Raw genomic sequence first — 19,569 nt, 5'->3', positions numbered from 1 at the left:
GGCTCGGTGCGGGGCGAGCAGAGCGGCCAGAGGCGGCGGGGTGAAAAAAAAAAATAAAATGTAGAAGTGGGGTACGTGCTGGGGAAAAATAGCGGTCACTAGAGAAGGCCTCAAAACTCTGTATTTTAAAATGACCAAAAAAAGGGGGGGGAATGGCCTGCCAGTTTATGGTAGTGGGGCTAATGAATTTTCTTTCTTCAGGGTACTTGAAAGGAGCCCTGGAGAGTGGCCCTCAGAACATTAATTACTTGATCGGTGTGCCTGAGGTGAAAGCTTCGTGAGGGGCTGTCTTCTTTGAAAAAACAATGCATTCTCTAGCACAGAACAACCCCAAATATTTCAAAGATAAAAATAACTAGTACCTGTGATGGTGAAGAAAATCAGTTCTTGTTGAAGCTCAAAGTAATTGTACTGGAGTGTTCTGCTTTTATGCAATGAAACAACAAAAATGCTGAAGTTAATGAAGAGTAAGGGCAAGATCTGGCATCCACCCTGAGTGTACTTAGGCAACAAGGGCTCTTCAGGGCCAAGACCCTGCTGATGATTTTTTGGGTGGCTTGGAGAAAACCCCTGAGGGCAGGTCTGCACAGCAGGGATATTTAGCTGCAAAGGCCACAGAGAAGCCAGATCAGCTTCAGGCTTGCTGATCATGTGCCTAGTGCTTGTTTTCAAGTCACTGGAACTAAACCTGTGGTCCCTTCCATAGCTTCCCTGTTTGGTCCCTCTAAGCTGTCTGGCACTGAAGCTGCAGTGATGCACTTGGCCAGTATCTGCTGAGAGACAAAAATGATTTTTTCTGGCATATAGGTTATTTGTAAATGACATCCTATCACTCTATAGCACTACCATTAACTTTCTTTAAAGGGACTCTTTTTCTTCTGTCATTTTATAGAATGTCAGAAATAAAGAGCCTTATTTCGTGGTATGTCAGCAAGCTAAAAAACTGGCTAAATGGATGTTTCTTCAGAATAGCTACACACATATGCATGTGAGAGTACCTTTGGGTATAGACACCACAGAAATCAGGCAGGACCTGAGAACTCCCTCTACAGCACCATTAATTACAGGCTTTCTTTGATTTGCTTTCAGAATTTGAGGAAGAAGCAGCTGTGAAAAGGGGCCACAGGAAGAGGAAATGAACCTAGCCTCTGGCATAAAACAGGTTTCCCTGAACACCATTCCTAAAATAGGTTTAGACAAAGCAAAGACCCTGTGGTTCCTTGATTCCACTTGCAAATAGCCTGAACTGCAGTGATACACCTAAGATAGCTAGGAACGTATTTGTAATTTTATTGGTCAGGTTTTCCCCAACTTCTCAATTTTAGGGCTACTCCTTTCCCTCCTGACTGACACCAATATTTTTTCTGTGTACTTCATCCCAAAGATCTGTAGAACAGCCATTCCAGTTGCAAAGGATAACATGCACATCATCCATGTGACGCATTACCAGTAACCAATGGTATGATGCTTGTGCTTGATTAGATCTTAGGCACCAGGCACCATATGTGTTTATTGGGACAACTCTATGTGTTGAAAGCCAAACAAGCTGGTTGAAAATGTTATTTCATACACTGTTGAAACAGATTGATGATGACAGTCCCTGCTGGATGTGTAGGTATATCAGATACTGATGTTCTTTTCCATTCCTCTCAGGCTTGTTCAGAAGGACACATTATATTTGTGGGGAGCCTATGGTCCATGAAGATGCATCCTCCTAAGAAAATAATGTTATTAGTCTGGCTTATTGCAGAATATTTGAATCCAGTGTAAGATTTTCAAATGCAATTCACAGTTCAGATCCTCCCTTACTTCAGATTGGAGGAAAAAAAAAAGTTTAATAAAATGCTGTGCAATGTTGTAAGAGTGGGTCAGAAGATCAGCATTGTCTCAACACGGTCACTGGGGACATGGACAGAGAGATACCTGACAACGACCTGTTTGGAAAACAGTTGCTGATCCCAAGAGTGGAATGTGGTGCAAAGGCTCCTGAATACAGAACTGTGTGGTACAAAGAGTGCTGTGCTGTTCTTGGGAATACAGAACTGTGTGGCGTGAGTGCTGTGCTAGTCTGCGGACTACAGAGCCGTGCAGTACAAAGAGTGCTGTGCTATTGTTTGGTACCTGGGCCCAGCCGGAGCCATTAGAGATAACCGCATAGCCACTGTCAAAAAAGATGGATCGCAACTGTTGCCATAACATCAGTGAAGAAATCATGAACTTTAGATGAACTTTGCTTCATTATAATACCAAAACACACCTCCTGGTTGAAGGTTGCCCGCCTCCAAGACTGACCACGCCTTGGACACTCCCCCTCATGCATGTGTGGGAGCCTCGCTTGAGAAGGGCGGAGATATGATAATTGCATTCTGAGAAGGGCGGAGATCCCTGAGGCAGAGGAGGAGCAAGGTGTGTCACTAAGCATAAAAGATGACTTCTGGGCAACAAAAATTTGAAGCTTCCCCACCAAGAATCACCGCGACTGACGACGGAGCGCTGGCTGGACCTGGGACCGTTGGGGCGTCTAGAGATCAGCGGTGGTAGCTATAACCTCTCTTTCTCTTCTTTCTAAACTTTTCCCCTTTCTTTCACCCATCTCTAACTATTGTGTGCCGCTTCATGGGCAACACAATAAAGTTTCACAGTTTGATTGATACAATCCCCTTTAGTGTTGGTTGCCTTAATTTTGCACTTTCGAGATCATAGTAAACAAACCATCACGAGTCCACCGAGTGGACCGTGATATTAAACAGGCGTCACAGACAGGATCCCGAGAGACAGGGGGGTGCAGGTTGTGTGTGGTCTGTAACAGAGGAAGAACATTTCATTCCAGCCACACCTGGCCCTACATCCGAAAGGGTGAGAGGTGTCCAGAAAGCAAGGGGGGCGACTCGAAATTCCCGCACACCACACATACCTCAGTGTATTGCACCCCAATCTCAAATTGAGGGCTCTGTCTATCAGGATCAAGTACAAGGATCTCTTAGTGCAAAAGGGGGAACTGTCCTCAAATAGATGAGGTTGACTACCTGGGGAAGTTGAAGGGGCAAGCAGAGGAAGTCTGCAGTTGTGTGTAACTAAGTTTTAACTCCCCGTTGTAGCTTTTGGTCCCTTCAGTCACTCAGGGAAGAGAAGGGTGACGCAGTAGTTGCTCTGTGTGTGTGTGTGTAACTAAGTTCAGCCTCCTCGAAGTGAGTTTGGACCTTTTGTAATAAGAATGACTGAAAAGGATGATTATCAAGACTCTCCGTTAGTGAAAAATCTTAACTCGTTCTATGCACTCTTGGCAAAGTATGGAGCTCGACCCTCCCCACCTGGGGAAGATTGGGCTCGAGATACCTGGACAGATTTGCAGAGTGTAACAGACCGAGTGATTTCTTTACAGGATGAGTCTATCTGTGCAGTTCTAGGAGCCAGCCTGGTTGCAGCAGTTGAAGACCGCTTTAAGCGGCGTACTAATGAAAAACAAATCATAGAATCTCTTGAAAATTTGGTGCAACTTTTTCAGAAAACAGTCTTCAACCTGGAAGAGCAGTTAGCAGAGAAAGAGAAAGTAATTTGCTTGTTAAAACAGCAGATAGAAGAAAAAGAGGAGATAGAGGAAGAAAATTATTTGTTAAAAGATGCCTTAAGAGAAGAATATTCAAAGACTGCTGAATCATTGGGTGAGGTACAAATGAAGATGGAGAAATTTGGTATTCAGCAAATAAGCCCAATATATCCCCAAAAGGAACTAAAGGAAGCGAGGAAATGTTTCAGGGAAAACCCCCAAGTGAGACCTTTGATTAAAGCAGAATATGCTTATATAAATGACGAGGATAATGACCCTCATATTACAACTAAAGAGATACCATATACTCTCACTGAATTGGCCAAAATGAAAAGAGTATATGGACGCCTTCCTAAAGAATCTGAAATGGAGTATGTGTGGCGCGTATCCCTAACTGGGGGGGACCAAATTCAGTTAAGTGAAAAAGAAGCAATTGGTTACTGGGGTCCCGGCGTCTTTTTAACAACAGGGGATGGACGTGCCCCATGGTCCCTAACCCAGCGGGCTGCTTATTGGGCCGGAGGCTTGACCCCTTTGGACAGGGGGGATCCCCTGGCAATCACTGGCACAGCTGATCAATTGCTAGAAAGTGTACACAAAGCAGCCTGCCTGCAAATGATACATGAAAGGAAGTTAGTTCCTGGATGCGAATCTCCAATGATGCTGCCAGTGGACCCTGAAATCATGACTCCTTTGATAAGGGGACTGCCAGAGTTGCTTAAATCTATGGGGATTGATCTCCAAAGGACCATCGCGTCATTAGGCCCTGCAGAAAAGCTTGAGAGCTTTCTGAAAAGCAAGAGAGATGAAAATAATGCTTACACAGATTCACCTTTTAATCACAGCTCAACTCCTTCCCCTTCAAATCTTAAAAAGGTGTGGACATGGGGAGAGGTAGCACTGGAACTGATAGACTGTAGTAGAAAATATGGTCCTGTGAAAACTCTGGAGGAGAAATCGATAGGAATCCATCAAGTAGGAGCTAAAGATCTACCCCTTTTTGCTGGTAAAACTGACCACGCTGCTGTTGCTGACTGTTCCCGCTCTAAAATAGGCAGGGGAGAACAGCCTGTGACTCGACAACAATGGTGGGCTTTGGGAATTAAAAAAGGTGTTCCCAGGGATATAATGGATGGTTTACCCACTGATAAGCTGAGCAAATTGGTATCAAAGTGGTGTAGTCCTAAACAACAGCCACGGAACTCACAGAAGAAAAAAGAAATCTCTCCTGTCATGCCCATGGTCCCCCGCCATGGAGGACACAGGCGACAGGAAAAGTGAGCAGGGAAACAATACCTCCATTCCCCAGTAGTGGGTGGGGGAATGGAGGATGGATTTACGCCCGGCAGCTCACTAAAACTAATAGAGGAGATTTATTGATTACAGCTATTGTGGGTCCTAAGTGAACACCTGTAACCTGATACTTTAATAAATTGATATTGGTGCACAGATCTCTGCCCTGACTGAGGAAGATGCACAGAGATGTGGGGGAATTCCCTCTAAGTGAAGCATTTGTGTCCAGAATGCTTTAGGGTCAACAGAGGTAAAGCTGACGTTGCCGGGAGAGGAAAACACAGTCACTTGGTCATGGTAGTTGGGGACATTCCAACTGACTTGTTAGGAATGGATGCCCTTAAACGAAGGGTTTGGGAGGACTCAGAAGGATTGTTGTGGACTTTTGGGACACCGCAGCTGAATATCAGGCTACTTCAAACTACACCCCCTCTGCCATTTAGCAAAGTAACTAATGTTAAAAAATATCCCCTCTCCCTGGGAGCAAAGGAAGGTATCAAACCAGTCGTGCATGAAATGGGGGAGCAAGGAGTGGTGATAAATACCCATTCTCCTTTCAACTCTGGTGTGGCCAGTGAGAAAAACCTAATGGGAAGTGGAGGCTCACAGTAGATTTTTGGAGGCTGAATGCTAACACAGAGCCTCTAACTGCCGCAGTCCCTAATATGGCCAAACTGGTAATAACAATTCCAGAGAAAGCTCATCCAGTCATGGCAACCATTAACATTATGTTAAAGATATGTTTTTCATTATACCTTTGTGACCAGATGACAGAGATCGTTTTGCTTTTATGTGGAAGGGAAACAATTTACCTTCACCCAGCTGCCTCAGGGATACAAACGTTCCCCTACTTTAGCTCACCATGCTTTAGCTCAAGCACTGGAGAAAATACCGAGAGCCGAAGGCAGAGCTGTCTGTCGGTATATTGATGATATTCTCGTTGGGGGAGATAAAGATGAGGAGGTGGGGGCAACCTAACAGAATATAATCTTTTATTTGGAGAATTTGGGTTTGCAAATTCCCCCATAAAAGATTCAAAAGCCCTCACAAGAAGTAAAGTTTTTTGGAATTTGGTGGAAAGGGGGAATGACTTGTATCCCACTGGGCACCCTCACTTCCCTAGATCAGATTAAAATGCCTGAATCAAAAAAGGATTTGCAACATGCTTTAGTTATTGATGTTCTGGAGGAAACGCATCCTGGACTTTTCTATCATTGACAGACCTGTCTATGATTTGCTGAGAAAAAGGGCCAAATGGGAATGGACTGCTTCTCAGGAAGAAGCAATGTAATTGTTAATTTTTGAAGCAACAGCTCACCAGGCTCTTGGCCCTATCCACCCTACAGACCCTTTTCAGGTAGAATGGGGGTTTGCCACAACCAGATTTTCAGTACACATTTGGCAATGTGGTCCTGAGGGTCCAGCCCACCCCGTGGGATTTTACTCTCACAGCTTTAAGGATGCCGAGAAGAGATATACTGCATGGGAGAAAGGTTTTTTTGTGGTTAGCCTGGCTCTCATAGAAGTGGAGAAAATTACACATCAGCAACCAGTCGTGCTAAGAGGCCCGTTCAAAGTTCTAAAGGCAGTCGCTAGCAGGACCCCCCCTCCTGATGGGGTGGCCCAGAGAGCCTTGGTATGAAAGTGGTATGTCCAGAGTGAACACTATCACAACCTTTTCTCAGCGACTGAAGGAGCTTTAAAAAACTATAGCTATCCAAAAAACAGAGAGCCTGGATGGCAGCCAAGACAAACCTTTCTCAGTCATTTGAGTGGCCCCTCCTTTTTCCCACGATCAATCAGTGAATGCTTGGTTTACCGACACTTCTGCAAAGCGAGAAGGGAAAGTGTGGAAATACCAGGCAGTAGCTCTCCACACTATTGCTGATGAACAGAAAATAACAGAGGGAGAAGGGAGTGCCCAGGGAGAATTAATTGCAGTATGGAGCGTTTTCCAGTGTGAAGCACAAACCATCTCCTCTGTCCACATTTACACTGATTCCTATGCAGTGTTTAAAGGATGTACTTGAATGGCTCTCTTTCTGGGAGCAAAATGAAAGGGAGGTTAACAGAACTCCAGTGTGGCAAAAGGACAAGTGGCAAGAAATCTTAAGCACTGCTAGCCAAGGGAACTTTGCTGTGGGATGGGTAGCTTCTCATCAGGTAGATGGGGGCTCAGCAAGGGAATGGAATAACAGAGCTGATGAATTAGCAAGACTAGCTCCTGTACAAATGACCAGATAATTCTGGGAATCCAGCTCACTTCCCAGGACAACCCATTTTGGTAGAACTTCCCACCATGGGAAGTGTACCACTCGTACTAAAAACCCCACTGAATGTATATCCATGGGTAGCTTCTGATGGCCTCGGGAAGGAGCATCAGATAAATACTCACTGGGTAATTCCATCATTCTAATTTTCTGTCTGGTTTTAATTTTTGCCTCAGGGAGGCAAGTTCTGTTGTTTTATTGTTGCAGGAGAACTCCGAGGGATGCCAAGAATAGCATGGATCATGAATCTTTAATTGGATTGGTAGTACTTTTCTGCATCTTACCACTAACCTGTAACCAAAAGAATACAGAATGGCCATGGTCCCAAGCTACCATCAAGCATACTAGCACTCTGGGACAGTATCCCAAAGACCGTCTCCCAAGCTTAGCCACTGTAGTACAGCATGATACTGAAGTGTACCATCCCCAGGAATGGGAATGGGACAGAAAAGATTCGGTCCATGTCCTGACCGGAACTATTGGAGAAAAAATTCAGGTGGGATGCAGAAAAGTGGAAGGATCTCTTCATGAGAAAGCCTCCTCAATTACCATCTCTGGAAATCTATTGGATCCAAATTCCAACATCACTGCAGAACTCTGTCCTACTACAGAATGGAAATGTAGCAAACAGGATTCTCTCATTACGTGTTGCCGTCAAAAGAATGTCGGTAACTACAACTTAGACCCAAGTACCAACAATGTTGAAATCACCAAATTCTGTATTAAGGAACAAGGAGATTGTTGGTATAACTTCACTTTGACTAAGCCAGTCTATGTGGTGTGCAATTGGCAACCTTATCCATTGGCAGGAGGCCTATCAGGCCTAACATTTAAATTCAGACTAAATGCTATGACTAAGCCTCCAGTGACACATGTTGCAGTAGTCACACACCATGGTATAAATACCCTCTTCACACTGACAAAGATGAAGTTATACCCTCTTTTACAGTGGTACAAGGAGCGACATCGCAATAAGATGCAGATTGATCACTGAATCCCTCATTGAACCCACAAACAGTTATGGAACTGGACCACATGGCCCTGTTTTGTTGGGTAAAATTCAAAACCTAGATTGTTGGCTAAATTTGACTGCTGTACATTACTCCCATAAAGTTATGCATGGCAAAAATAACACTAAATACTGGGGAGAACTCAAAAAGATGTTGTAATACCTACTATCCAACCAACTGTTGTGCTTAGCCCAAAAATTTGGTTGTGCTTAGCCCAAAAATCTTTGGAATTGGACCACATGTAATCAGAAATACGAGCCAACAACAAATGTTGTTTAACCTGGCATGGTCTCTCAAATGAGTTGAGTTGATGATGCAAAACAATGTTTTGGAAATTCAGCCAGCTTGCTCACCTTTCCTAAAGGCTTTTTATGAGGGATGGACAAACTGGCTGCAAAACCAAACTCCTCACACAAGACAAACACAGAGAGACCTAACAGGTGTTTTGGGGACAGGATTGGGAGTTTTAAATAGTATCGATTTGGAGGTAATAATGAACAAATTGGCTACCTCAATTAGCGATTTGACTAACTTAGAGCAGCCTTTGCGATCTTCCTTATTGGCTTTGGGGACTAACCAGTGGCTGTTGTCAAATATATTACCAAAATGGGAAAAAATAAATGTAAAGAACCACGAATTGATTGCAGACACATTTGTTGTGATCCAAAATAACCTTTCTTTGGCTCTCAGTTGTATTCAGGCTCAACCGTGGATGCATTCGGTAGCTGCCTCAATTATGATAAGGTGAAGAAGGCACTCTCCCCACTGAAATTTGGAAAAATAATTTGGGACAGTGCCACTAATTTTGAGAGGAAACTCCAATCCTGGTGGAATCTGGTAACCTTTACCTATGACCCCATCACAAACACAGCTAAAACCTTTGTGCTTACCATATATATAATGCCACCACACACTCATTGCACTAGGGTTGAACGGTAATGGAACTATACTCTATCCTCCAAGAGCATAGAGTATGGGCCCAAAAGGTGAAAGGTGGATGAAAAATGGCAAACTGTCAATTTTGAATCTTGCATTGTACGGTAACAAGGATTTATCTGTGAAGGCAGTGTGATTAAAGCTCAAAATACTTTGTCCAGTATCTAAACAGATATCTTGAGCTTTAATTGTATTGCCTGCTGCCTGCACCCACTGGGATGAATCTCACTTTGGTAAAGCAATTAATACAAGCATTTGGTAGAGATTTTGGAAAAAAATTAGGGAAAATGGGCAGAAAACCTTAATAACTGTTCACCATAATGTGAGAGAAATACAACGAGTTTTGGAAAGAGTGCAAAAGGGTGCAGAACGTAAGTGGTGGGACACACTTTTTGGATGGTTGCCTACTGCTGCAGGCATCCTGAACAAGCTGTGTCACCCCATCATGGTTCCCTTGATATTGGTTTTGTTCAGTTTGGTTTTGTCAGCAGGATTGTATGTCATAACCTGGAGAATGATGAATCAGTTATCAGTTTGATGTCTGTATTGAAAACACATAGTATGCTTGATGTCCCATCCAATGTGGATATCCCCAAATCAACTGATGTTTAAAAAAAAGTTGTTTTTTTTTTATACAAACAGCTTTGATTGTAATTGTTTCAACAATTTAAATTTTATAAACTGTTTGATCACTGTTATTTCCTTTTTTTTCTTCTCTCCCTCTCTCTCTTTCTTTTGTTTTTCTTCTTCTTAACTGTGCTACCACCATGAGCTCCTGACATCCTGAGGTCCTGATGTTCACATTGAGCTGGAGGGTGGTGCAAGAGTGGGTCAGAAGATCAGCGTTGTCTCAACATTGTCATCAGGGACATGGACAGTGAGGTACTTGACAATGGCCTGCTTGGAACACAGTTGCTGATCCTAAGAGTGGAATGTGGTGCAAAGGTTCCTGAATACAGAACTGTGTGTTACAAAGAGTGCTGTGCTGTTCTCCTGAGCACTGACCGTGTGGTGCAGGCAGTGCTGGGCTGTTCTGTGGTGCCTGGGCTGTCTGCTACAGAGTGCTGTGCTATTGTTTGGTACCTGGGCCCAGCCGGAGCCATTAGAGATAACCGCATAGCCACTGTCAAAAAAGATGGATCGCAACTGTTGCCATAACATCAGTGAAGAAATAATGAATTTTAGATGAACTTTGCTTCATTATAATACCAAAACACACCTCCTGGTTGAAGGCTGCCCGCCTCCAAGACTGACCACGCCTTGGACACTCCCCCTCATGCATGTGTGGGAGCCTCGCTTGAGAAGGGCGGAGATATGATAATTGCATTCTGAGAAGGGCGGAGATCCCTGAGGCAGAGGAGGAGCAAGGTGTGTCACTAAGCATAAAAAATGACTTCTGGGCAACAAAAATTTGAAGCATCCCCACCAAGAATCACCGCGACTGACGACGGAGCGCTGGCTGGACCCGGGACCGTTGGGGCGTCTAGAGATCAGCGGTGGTAGCTATAACCTCTCTTTCTCTTCTTTCTAAACTTCACTTTTCCCCTTTCTTTCACCCATCTCTAACTATCGTGTGCCACTTCATGGGCAACACAACAAAGTTTCACAGTTTGATTGATACAATCCCCTTTGGTGTTGGTTGCCTTAATTTTGCACTTTCGAGATTGTAGTAAACGAACCATCACGAGTCCACCAAGTGGACCGTGACAAATACTCAATTCTTTTCTGTGTCTAGAGAAAATGCTTGGATCACCTGTTTCTGAGTATTACAAGAGTATTTTCTATGCTAGCATGATGAAAATAAACTTGGAGATTGAAAGCAATGGATTTGAGTTTTCTACTCAAGACCTCTTAATGGGAAACAGCATGTTATCCTCAGTTAACCAACAATGTGGTAAATGTTATTGTGAAATAATAAAAGCAAAGGCTTTTCTCTAGCAGCATTGAATCATCTAACAAAAGATATGAAATACTTGCAATGTTAAAGTAATGAATTGCACAACTTTTGAAACATCAGCATCAGATAATATCTCAAATTTTACAACCTGAATTTTTATCCCAACTTAAGCAAGATGTATAAAGTGAAGTTTATGATTGTTATATCCTTTAGCTGTACCATCAGGGCCATCATTTCTAAACCTGGAATTTATTTGCCTAAATAGATTGCTAGGATTAATGTGGTATGATTTTGGTTCAGCATTACGAGCATCTGGTTTTTTTTTCTGGAGATTAAACATATAAAGCAGTAATGTGGTTTTCTGGCCCATTTTGTTACCCCTGGTTATGTTGTGTGGTTTCTCAGACTTCTACAGACTCAGGTGATGGCTGGAGAAGATTCTCACTTGGCAGAGGCCTAAGGAAGGATTCTCTGGACAATCTAGTGAGTAAGCCTCACCACAGGAGTGATACCTTGCCTAAACATATAAGATATAGACTGTAAATCAAGGGGCTGTTTTATAGCTTTTCTCCACTGGAAGAGGAACAATCATTAATGTTCTTTATGTCCAAAATATTTCACAAACACGATGCAGCCTTCAGCATAAAGAACGTGCCCGCTCACAAAGAACCTTAGCCCATTTGTACTAAGTTTCCTTACTCACAGGCTCTTTCTTCAGCAGTATAAGGCCATCTCTGCTTCAGGAAAGTGGAAACCAGAGAAAGGTGTTAAGAAGGTGTATCTTTTAGAAAGCTTTGTTCCAGTTACTGCTGAACAACTGTGCATAAATTATTCAATAATATAAATCAATACAATTGTTTCCAAGGTAATTCTGAGTTCCCTTTCTTACATGTAGGAGCGGCCTTCTTGTCTCTCTAAGAATGTTTGCAGAAAGAAGGCATCACAAATGCTCACATGAATAAGAAAAATGATCCTGATTATTCCAAGATTTTTGTCAGGGAGGAATCCTTTTATTAAATGAGAGTTTGGAGACAGATCTCACAGCATGAATGCAGAATGAAAACTCCAGTCTGCACCCATGCTGAATAAGCTGTTATAATCAGAGCCTGAAACTGGCTTGGAAAAAATACTCTAAGAAAGGGAGCAGCAAGAGCCAGCTGTGTCCTAAGAGAAGACAAGCCAAAGGGGAGCACAGCATGGGCCAGGAATGATCTTGCCACCAGGCCAGAGGCCCACAGCAACCCTGGCCAGATGGTGACAGCAACAGGTCCCGTTGCCAGTCCACACTGATCATCAGACAAAAGCAAAGTATCAAGGCCAAGGTCAAGCCACTAAATCTAAACAACAGTTCAGGAACACGACTGGAAACAGGTACACCCACAACATACCTCAGGGAAGAACTGAAGGCCAGGCCTGAGCTTAAATGAAGCTTCTAGGCCCCTGGGCAGAGGGTGTGATGGAGGCCCCATGGGTCTGTTCAGGGCCATCTGCTGCGCTCAGGGCCCTGACAAACTAACAGCTGGAAACACCAAGTCCTTTTGCAGGTGGCTTGTGAGCAAAGGGGGTTAAATTTCACATTCACCAGCTGTATTATCATTTTACTGTGTATCTATATAGGTTAAACAAATAAAAGGTGCTTCTGGAAGACATGATGGATACAGCATTTGTAAAATAAAACACTTGAACAAAGCAGGCTGTTTAGAGTAGTCAGAAAGCTAATGTTCACCCATAAAATGAGTCAAATATCTCCCTGTCTAAGCTATACTGCAGGATGCCCAGCACTAGGAAATTCAGAAATGTTAAAATTTTTACATTTTCACCTCATGTGGAAACTCCAGTATTAATTTGTTTATCCATGTTCATGGTCTTTAGAACTACAGAAGTCCAGCACATACAAATATCAACTGAAGCTATTCATACTGTGATACAAATTCATATAATGAAATAAAATGTTTTTCATTATACAAAGGATAGCTTATTTCTTCAGTGGCTATCATTGTAAAGATTGACAATATCCCCACTAGGTAAAAAAACAGGATTACACTTCTCTACAGCTGGGTATGATAGAGCACAGAGAGTATTTTATCCAAGGTCAAATGCTGAGCTCAGGGTCACGCACAAATCATGGGGTAAAGATGGCTGTAAAGTCCAACTGAAGTTCTAACCTGCAGTTCAACTTTACCATTTGATCTCCCTGACTAAACTATTGTAGTCTTCCAGATATGCAGGGGTTTAAAATCAGTACAGATCATCACGTATGCAAGCCAGGCAACCTCATTCAATAATGAGGACAGCTGACAGTTACAGACTGTCAACAGGGAATGCCACTTACATAGAGAGGTCACTGCTCCTTGAGCAACCCTAGTGCTCATTCTATAGTGAAATAGGATTAGACCTTTTAAATCACAACCTCATCTTGCAATACAACGAGGAGCTCCACCTGGGGAGCCAGTTTTTAATTACAGCAATACTGAACAGTCGTCCACAATGTCGTATTTCCTGGCAAGTTTTTGAGTGTCCCAGAGAGTCAGGGATGATTTCAGTGCAGCCCCATTCCCACTGAATGCTTACGATTTTCTTTAGCTCAAATTCTACTAAAATCTAAAGAGCTCTTCAACTTCGTTGGATCTGAATTACTATCCTGGATATTTCTGTGATAGCTCTCGATTTGCTGTCTCCAGTCCTGATCCTACCAGGTACTAAATACCTTCAACATCTACATTCCACTAGGTTCTAATACATGTATGTAATAAGCCATTTTCAGACGTTTTCAGTTTGCTGATCCCCGTTTTCCCATGGAAATGCAGCTGCCAAGAGCAAATAGAAGCCTCCTGACAGAAACATTTGCCACATTATCTTGCCAAGGCCCTGTGGAAGTAACTGAACTCCAAGGTGAAAAATCATTAACTTACAGCCTTGTGCAAGACTTTAAAACTAAGTTCACTGTACTGACCAGGAATCAAATGAGATGTGTCACACAATGCAGAGAGTAAATGGTATTTCTTCACTACAAATAGGAATAAAGACACAAATAAAGGATGCTCTTCTGCAGATGCTAATGGCCACCCAGTCTGGGTGGTATGCTGGTGTTCTGGTTATGTTTCTTTTACCCTTATGGCAAAACCAGATGTTAGATATATTTCCATTGTAATTCTCCATATTGCCTCCCAGCAAGTATGTGCTAACAATGAAACCATTGTTCCCTCTTAAAGCCTATAACTAATTACAAGTGTGGGCAGACTGGTTCAACAAGATAATAAAGCCTGGAATATTTGCTCAAAGATTCTGTTCAGAATGCATCTTTTGCTAACTGGGAAAGCAGTCAAGATCTCTTCAAGAAAAGTCCCACTGTCCCACATCTGCAGCTGATTTACGCACACACCCCTGGCACGGCAGTCACGCGCCCACACCAGCCTGTAGATCTGTTGATCTGTTCTTTTGGGAATCTTTCATTTCATTCCCAGCTAGCTCACCTGACAGCTACTTGCTGCATATCACTTTACTGTGAAATGCAAATTGTTTTTCATAAATAAAGTGCAAATATTGTGTCCTGTGAGGGAATGAGTGACTGACTGATCCCTGCAGGCTACCAGGCATAACAAAATCCATATACCTGTATTTTCTGGCAGGCTATCAAACTACTTAAAATTACTTACAAGTGTATTAGCTTTATAGATAGTGTGGCTTGACTTTATAAAGGTAGAGTTGCAATAACTGTTCTTTTGCCTTATCTATTCCTCAGAGCACTTAAGTTAGAGAAAGATAAATATGATGCAGTCATCGCTTACATCTGAGGTTCTGAAAATAGGAATGGAGATGTGCATTTATAAGAAATTAATTTTGTGAAAGAACTGATTTTTACTTGTAAAATTTTTCATATTTATTGAATAACGGTTATGGTTTTCATAAGGCTTTTGCCCTCTTTTCTTCCTGGGACATTTCAGAAAGTTTGGCAATGCTGTTTGCAGTTTATTCTGGAAATGGTCTACTTAAGCTCAGTGAGTCAAAAATCTAGACTCAGCACCAGTTTCCTAAGACTGTCTGGTCACTTTGTATGCATCCCAGCAATATTTCCTCTCAAGAGCAGTGCTGAGTTAGCAGATTTTTATTCCAATTCACTTTATCATCCCTGTTAATATCTTGCCAAAACAGAATAACTAGTTAGCCACTATGTTATTCACTGGGTTACACCGCAGAGCACTTAAAGACCCGAAGTGCTACACAGCTTTTGAGCCATGTCTGTACCTGTGAACATCACCAAACTTGTTCTCCCTGACAGATACACAGTATGTATGTGTGTAAGCACTGAGGATCCATCTCAAGTCTCCCTCCCCTTGACAGAACACTGCAAGTGCAGTAAGTAGAGACACAGAAGCCTAAACTCTTCTGACTAGTGGAACTTGGGTAATCCCAGAAGTCACCAACTCAGATGTCTCAAGCTAACCTCACAAAATCCTGATCTACCTTGGCTACTCTTACTGCCACATAATAGATATAGTACAGACCTTTTAAAAATGGCATTATGGTTTTTTTCATTTGCACTGAAAATGTTAACACGGAATATCTCAGTAATAAGTATTTGCACCAATCACACCTGCACTGTGGGGGTACAGACTAACAGTAGTCATAAACACAATACGACTTCAAAGGGTTTAGACTACTGAAGCCATGCTATATTTCCAGAGGATAAACTACTGCCATTTTTAACAACAAGGTAATAATTTGTTTTTTGTGTTTGTTCTCCTGTTTGCTCAATTTCTAAAGTGCAACCTCTGCTACCGCGGAGAGAAAAGGAGTCAGTCACAGAATAAGCTCAACTTGGAAGCAATTCTAGGTAGCCTGAAATGCTACTGCAGGTAGCCTAGTGCTGAGCCCACAGCTGGGTTCATGCTGCTGAGAACCTCCTGTGCTTTGCTCACTGCACTGAAGATGACAAGGCCATGGTATTTTAAAGGTAGGGCTCCCTGGCCCCAAGCTAAATGTTCCTCTAAAGACCACCATACTCTAAAATGAAATTAATTTTATTCTGTTCAGTACCTGCTGTGACATGAACTGTACATCTGCCTGACCTTCTCTAATTGAGCCATTCTCCTCTTTATGCTAAGACTACAACTAGCACTAGATAGAACCACAGCACATAATTTTTTCACCAAGCTTTCCAACCTCAACCTTCCTTCCTGAAGGGAAAATGGTGTGAAAGGACCCTTTTAAAAATGCTCCTTTCTTCACATATAGCACCCTCTACCACTTCAAACTCTGTACCTTTCTTTTAGTTGCTGCCTTTTAATCTCACTAGGTGCTTTTTATCTGCTTTATTCCCACCTAAAAAATCCCTAAGGATCCCTAAGGAAAGCGTGAAGGTAAAAAGAAGTGACCTAGTTAGAGGAAATTTTTACACAACTTTCCAAAGACAGTTTCTCTTGACTGATTTGTATTGGCTTAGGTACTTGTTCAGACAGGTACAGGTGTACATTATAGAAATATCCTTTTTACTTCCACCCAGTTCTAGAGATCTGGGCATAGAAGAGGGAGAAGGGAGATGCTAAGTTAATCAGAAAGAGAAAAGCCAGTATACATGGCTTACAAGATTCCCAGTAAGCTCCCACAGGCAAATTCAAATTACTAATTATTAGATATGTTTTTCCACAACTAAAAATTTTCAAGTTACAGGAAAAGGATCAAATACTTGTTAATTGTGTTCATGCTCTAATTTTCACAGCTGGGCTGAAATTCAGGATCAAGACAGAGGGGGAGCTAGTATTAGATCTAGACATCAGCATGCACGTTCCTTTCATGTTATTCACTGTCATAACAAAAAAAACAAAACCAAAAACCCCAAGCTCAGCTGACCTCCACTGAGTGGAGAAGCCAGAGATATTCTGATTTAGAACCTGACTTAGACTAAAGCCTAAGTTAGGTTTGGAGCTGTGTCTTTGTAACAAAGCCCAGGACAGCTTAGCTTCTGAAATTCATTCAGTCATAAGTGGTGATTTATGTCAGTGACACTTATCAGTGTGGTCATAAGGTGTTTTGCCAGCACCCGTACATACATATACTTTAAAACCTGTATTTTGGGGAGGTGTGTTTGTGACACGCTTGAAATCGAGACTGGTTATTTTTACCACCAGGAAGTTCTCTCCATTAATGGAGAAATCTTGTGTTGCTGCAAACATGGAAATTTGGACAGTGCCCCCTTCCCTCTTTGAAAAGCTATAGAAAAAGAAGTTACCTACACTCCATGCATTACATCATATTAGTGCAATAGGAGGGGCTGCTTTAGAGAGGAAAGCAAATGCCCTATATTGAGAGAAAAGACTACTCAGTTTTCAAATACTGGTTTGGTTTGGTTTTCATTCCAGTTTGCATGAGGTTTCCTGTTCCCTATGGATTTCCAAAGGCAGATTTTGACCTGTGGATTCTACACCCCATGCTGTGATCCTGGCCTTTCCTGTAAGCTACGGAACAGATGGGATGAGTTTGGGAATTGGGTGGGAGCCTTCTGATTAATCCCTTAGGATGTCCCCTGTGAAAAGTTTAAGGTGTTTGAGCAAAAGACAATGCACAATCCTGAATGAACTCCCAGAGTACTCTACTCACTGCTTTATGTAGAGTTTAAGAGATTAAGCTCTACATAAATTTTGAGATTAAAACCACGTTATTAGTCCACCCTGAAGTTTCAACTGGGCACCCTTCTTTCCAGCTCAAAACACAAGCAGGACACATGCTGCTCTCCACTGCTGAATGAAAGTGGAGCCATAATAACCCATTTGCTAAGATCTTTTAACACACTGCTTCATACTAAGTGGGTTTTCCATTTCATTTCTGAAATAAAAGTACATTTTTCCACCTGGAAGGTGCCAAGCAGCACACTTACCTACACCAGGTACACTTACCCTGGGAGAGCTGAGGCACTACCCATGTGTGCTTTAGCACTGGCCATGGAAACACCAGTGTCTGCCACCTGCAACACGGCCTTGGCCACGTGGCTCCACAGCCCCACTCCCCCTGTTCACAGGGGTGATACCTTGTGTCATACGATTTACAGAATCAAAGTTTTGAAAATAATTAGACAATTGAGCTCATCGGCCTCATGTAGGCTGAACAGACATAAATGCACATCAGGCAAATGCAATGAACTGTTCTACAGTGACGATGGGGCTTTCTCAGTGCTTCCTTCTTGAATTCCCCTCTCCCTCACTCAGCAAGTAGTTCAAGGAAAGTGTGTGCAATGCAGCTCAGTCGGCTTGATTTTTTTTTGCAATATAAATATGAAACTTCTCTTTCAAGCTACATTTGCGCACCGAGAAAGAAAGGAAAAGTTTAATTGTATCCCCCATCCCAAGACGACGGGGTCATCTGCTGTCAGCCAGCAGCAGCAGGCCTGCCCTCTGCAGTCACAGATATCAAAGCCTGCCAGAGCCATGCCTCCGGGGGAACAGAGGCTTGGATTTCAAGATGAGCCCCACCAGCCTGGGAGCAGACTGCACGCCTAAAAGATCTATTTTGTTCCCAGTAAAAATATTTTGAAATTTCATTTCCAATATAATAACTTACTGGTAGTATTTTCTGTAGTGATGGGTATGGCTCAGACCAGAGCAATGAAACACTGAAACAATGTCCTGATGTTAGCATTTATATCCCCCAAACAGCTAGCCCCCAAACCCTGGAAAAACCCATTAATTTCTTCTTCTATTTAAACCGTTAGAATTTAGTAGAACGCTGAAGGGTGCCTGCTTTCAGTGTTGCTCCTCGGGTGGTTATGGCTTTCCAAACAGCCTCTTTTGTTGGGTCAGTGCTAGAGCTGCAACTTGGCTGGAAGTGCCAAAAGCAAGTTACCAAGGTCAAGAGAAAGAAATATGAAACTTAACAAGTGTTTGGAGCAGTCCATACAGCTTGAGGAGGTGACAGGACTAAGCACTTAATATAAAGATGAAACACAGTGAATAAAGTAGATGCCCTTACCACTGTTAACAAAATAGTTGTTTGATTCAAAACAGAATTATGGAGATTAGAAACATTTTTACTGAAAATGAGTGGTCTGGCATATAGTTCCTGGTTAGAAAAAAAATAATTACCTTATAGGCAGATACAGAAATTATTTGCTTTTTTAAATCATGTATTTGACCTGAATATTTTTTAAAAGAGAGAATTCCCAGATTTGTAAACTAAGGCTCTCTGCAAGGTTTTGTCCTAACGCTGTCAGCCGAGGTGTATCACAGGGTCCAAGCCACTGAAGTTACAGTAGAGAAAACCTGGGGCTGACCGACTGTATCATCATCCCCCCCCGTTTAGTTCTATTTCCCTCCCGGGAGATGGACAGAGCCCTAATCCTCCAAACGAGGATGATGAGTTGTAGTGGCTGTGAAGTTTTACTTTGCTGCCTGTGAGAGGCGGCGATGAGAAAACGCCGGACCCAGAGGAACGGAGAGCGTGTCCCCCCCGGGTGCAAGTGAACTCAGACAACGTCTACATCCCCCGTACTGAGGTCGGCCACAGCTTCTCAGGAAACACCGGACTTTAAAGGACTTCTTTCCCTCTTCTAGTCGTGGAAGTCCGCCGCGGCGGCGGCTCGGGGCGCGGCTGAGGGAGGGGAAGGGCGGGAAGCGGCTGGCTCCG

The 19,569-nt window shown here is 42.8% G+C and overlaps 2 long non-coding RNA genes across 2 annotated transcripts in view; both read left to right on the top strand.

The window, feature by feature from the left end:
* LOC113485520 overlaps positions 1-19,569 on the top strand; it is a 20,405-nt gene that overhangs the window by 602 nt on the left and 234 nt on the right. The window contains exon 2 of the long non-coding RNA XR_003399441.1: positions 13,058-13,063. This is a non-coding gene — a long non-coding RNA (uncharacterized LOC113485520). The remainder of the gene's footprint in view (positions 1-13,057; positions 13,064-19,569) is intronic.
* Positions 1,779-10,972, top strand: LOC113485521. The gene is made up of 3 exons (XR_003399442.1): positions 1,779-2,051; positions 3,013-3,017; positions 10,035-10,972. It is a non-coding gene; the product is annotated as an uncharacterized LOC113485521 (long non-coding RNA).

Source organism: Athene cunicularia (assembly GCF_003259725.1).
Source record: "Athene cunicularia isolate RWA chromosome 14 unlocalized genomic scaffold, athCun1 chr14_part1, whole genome shotgun sequence".
Taxonomy (NCBI): domain Eukaryota; kingdom Metazoa; phylum Chordata; class Aves; order Strigiformes; family Strigidae; genus Athene; species Athene cunicularia.
Note: the sequence above shows the minus strand (reverse complement) of the source record. Positions and strands in the feature narration are given on the sequence as shown.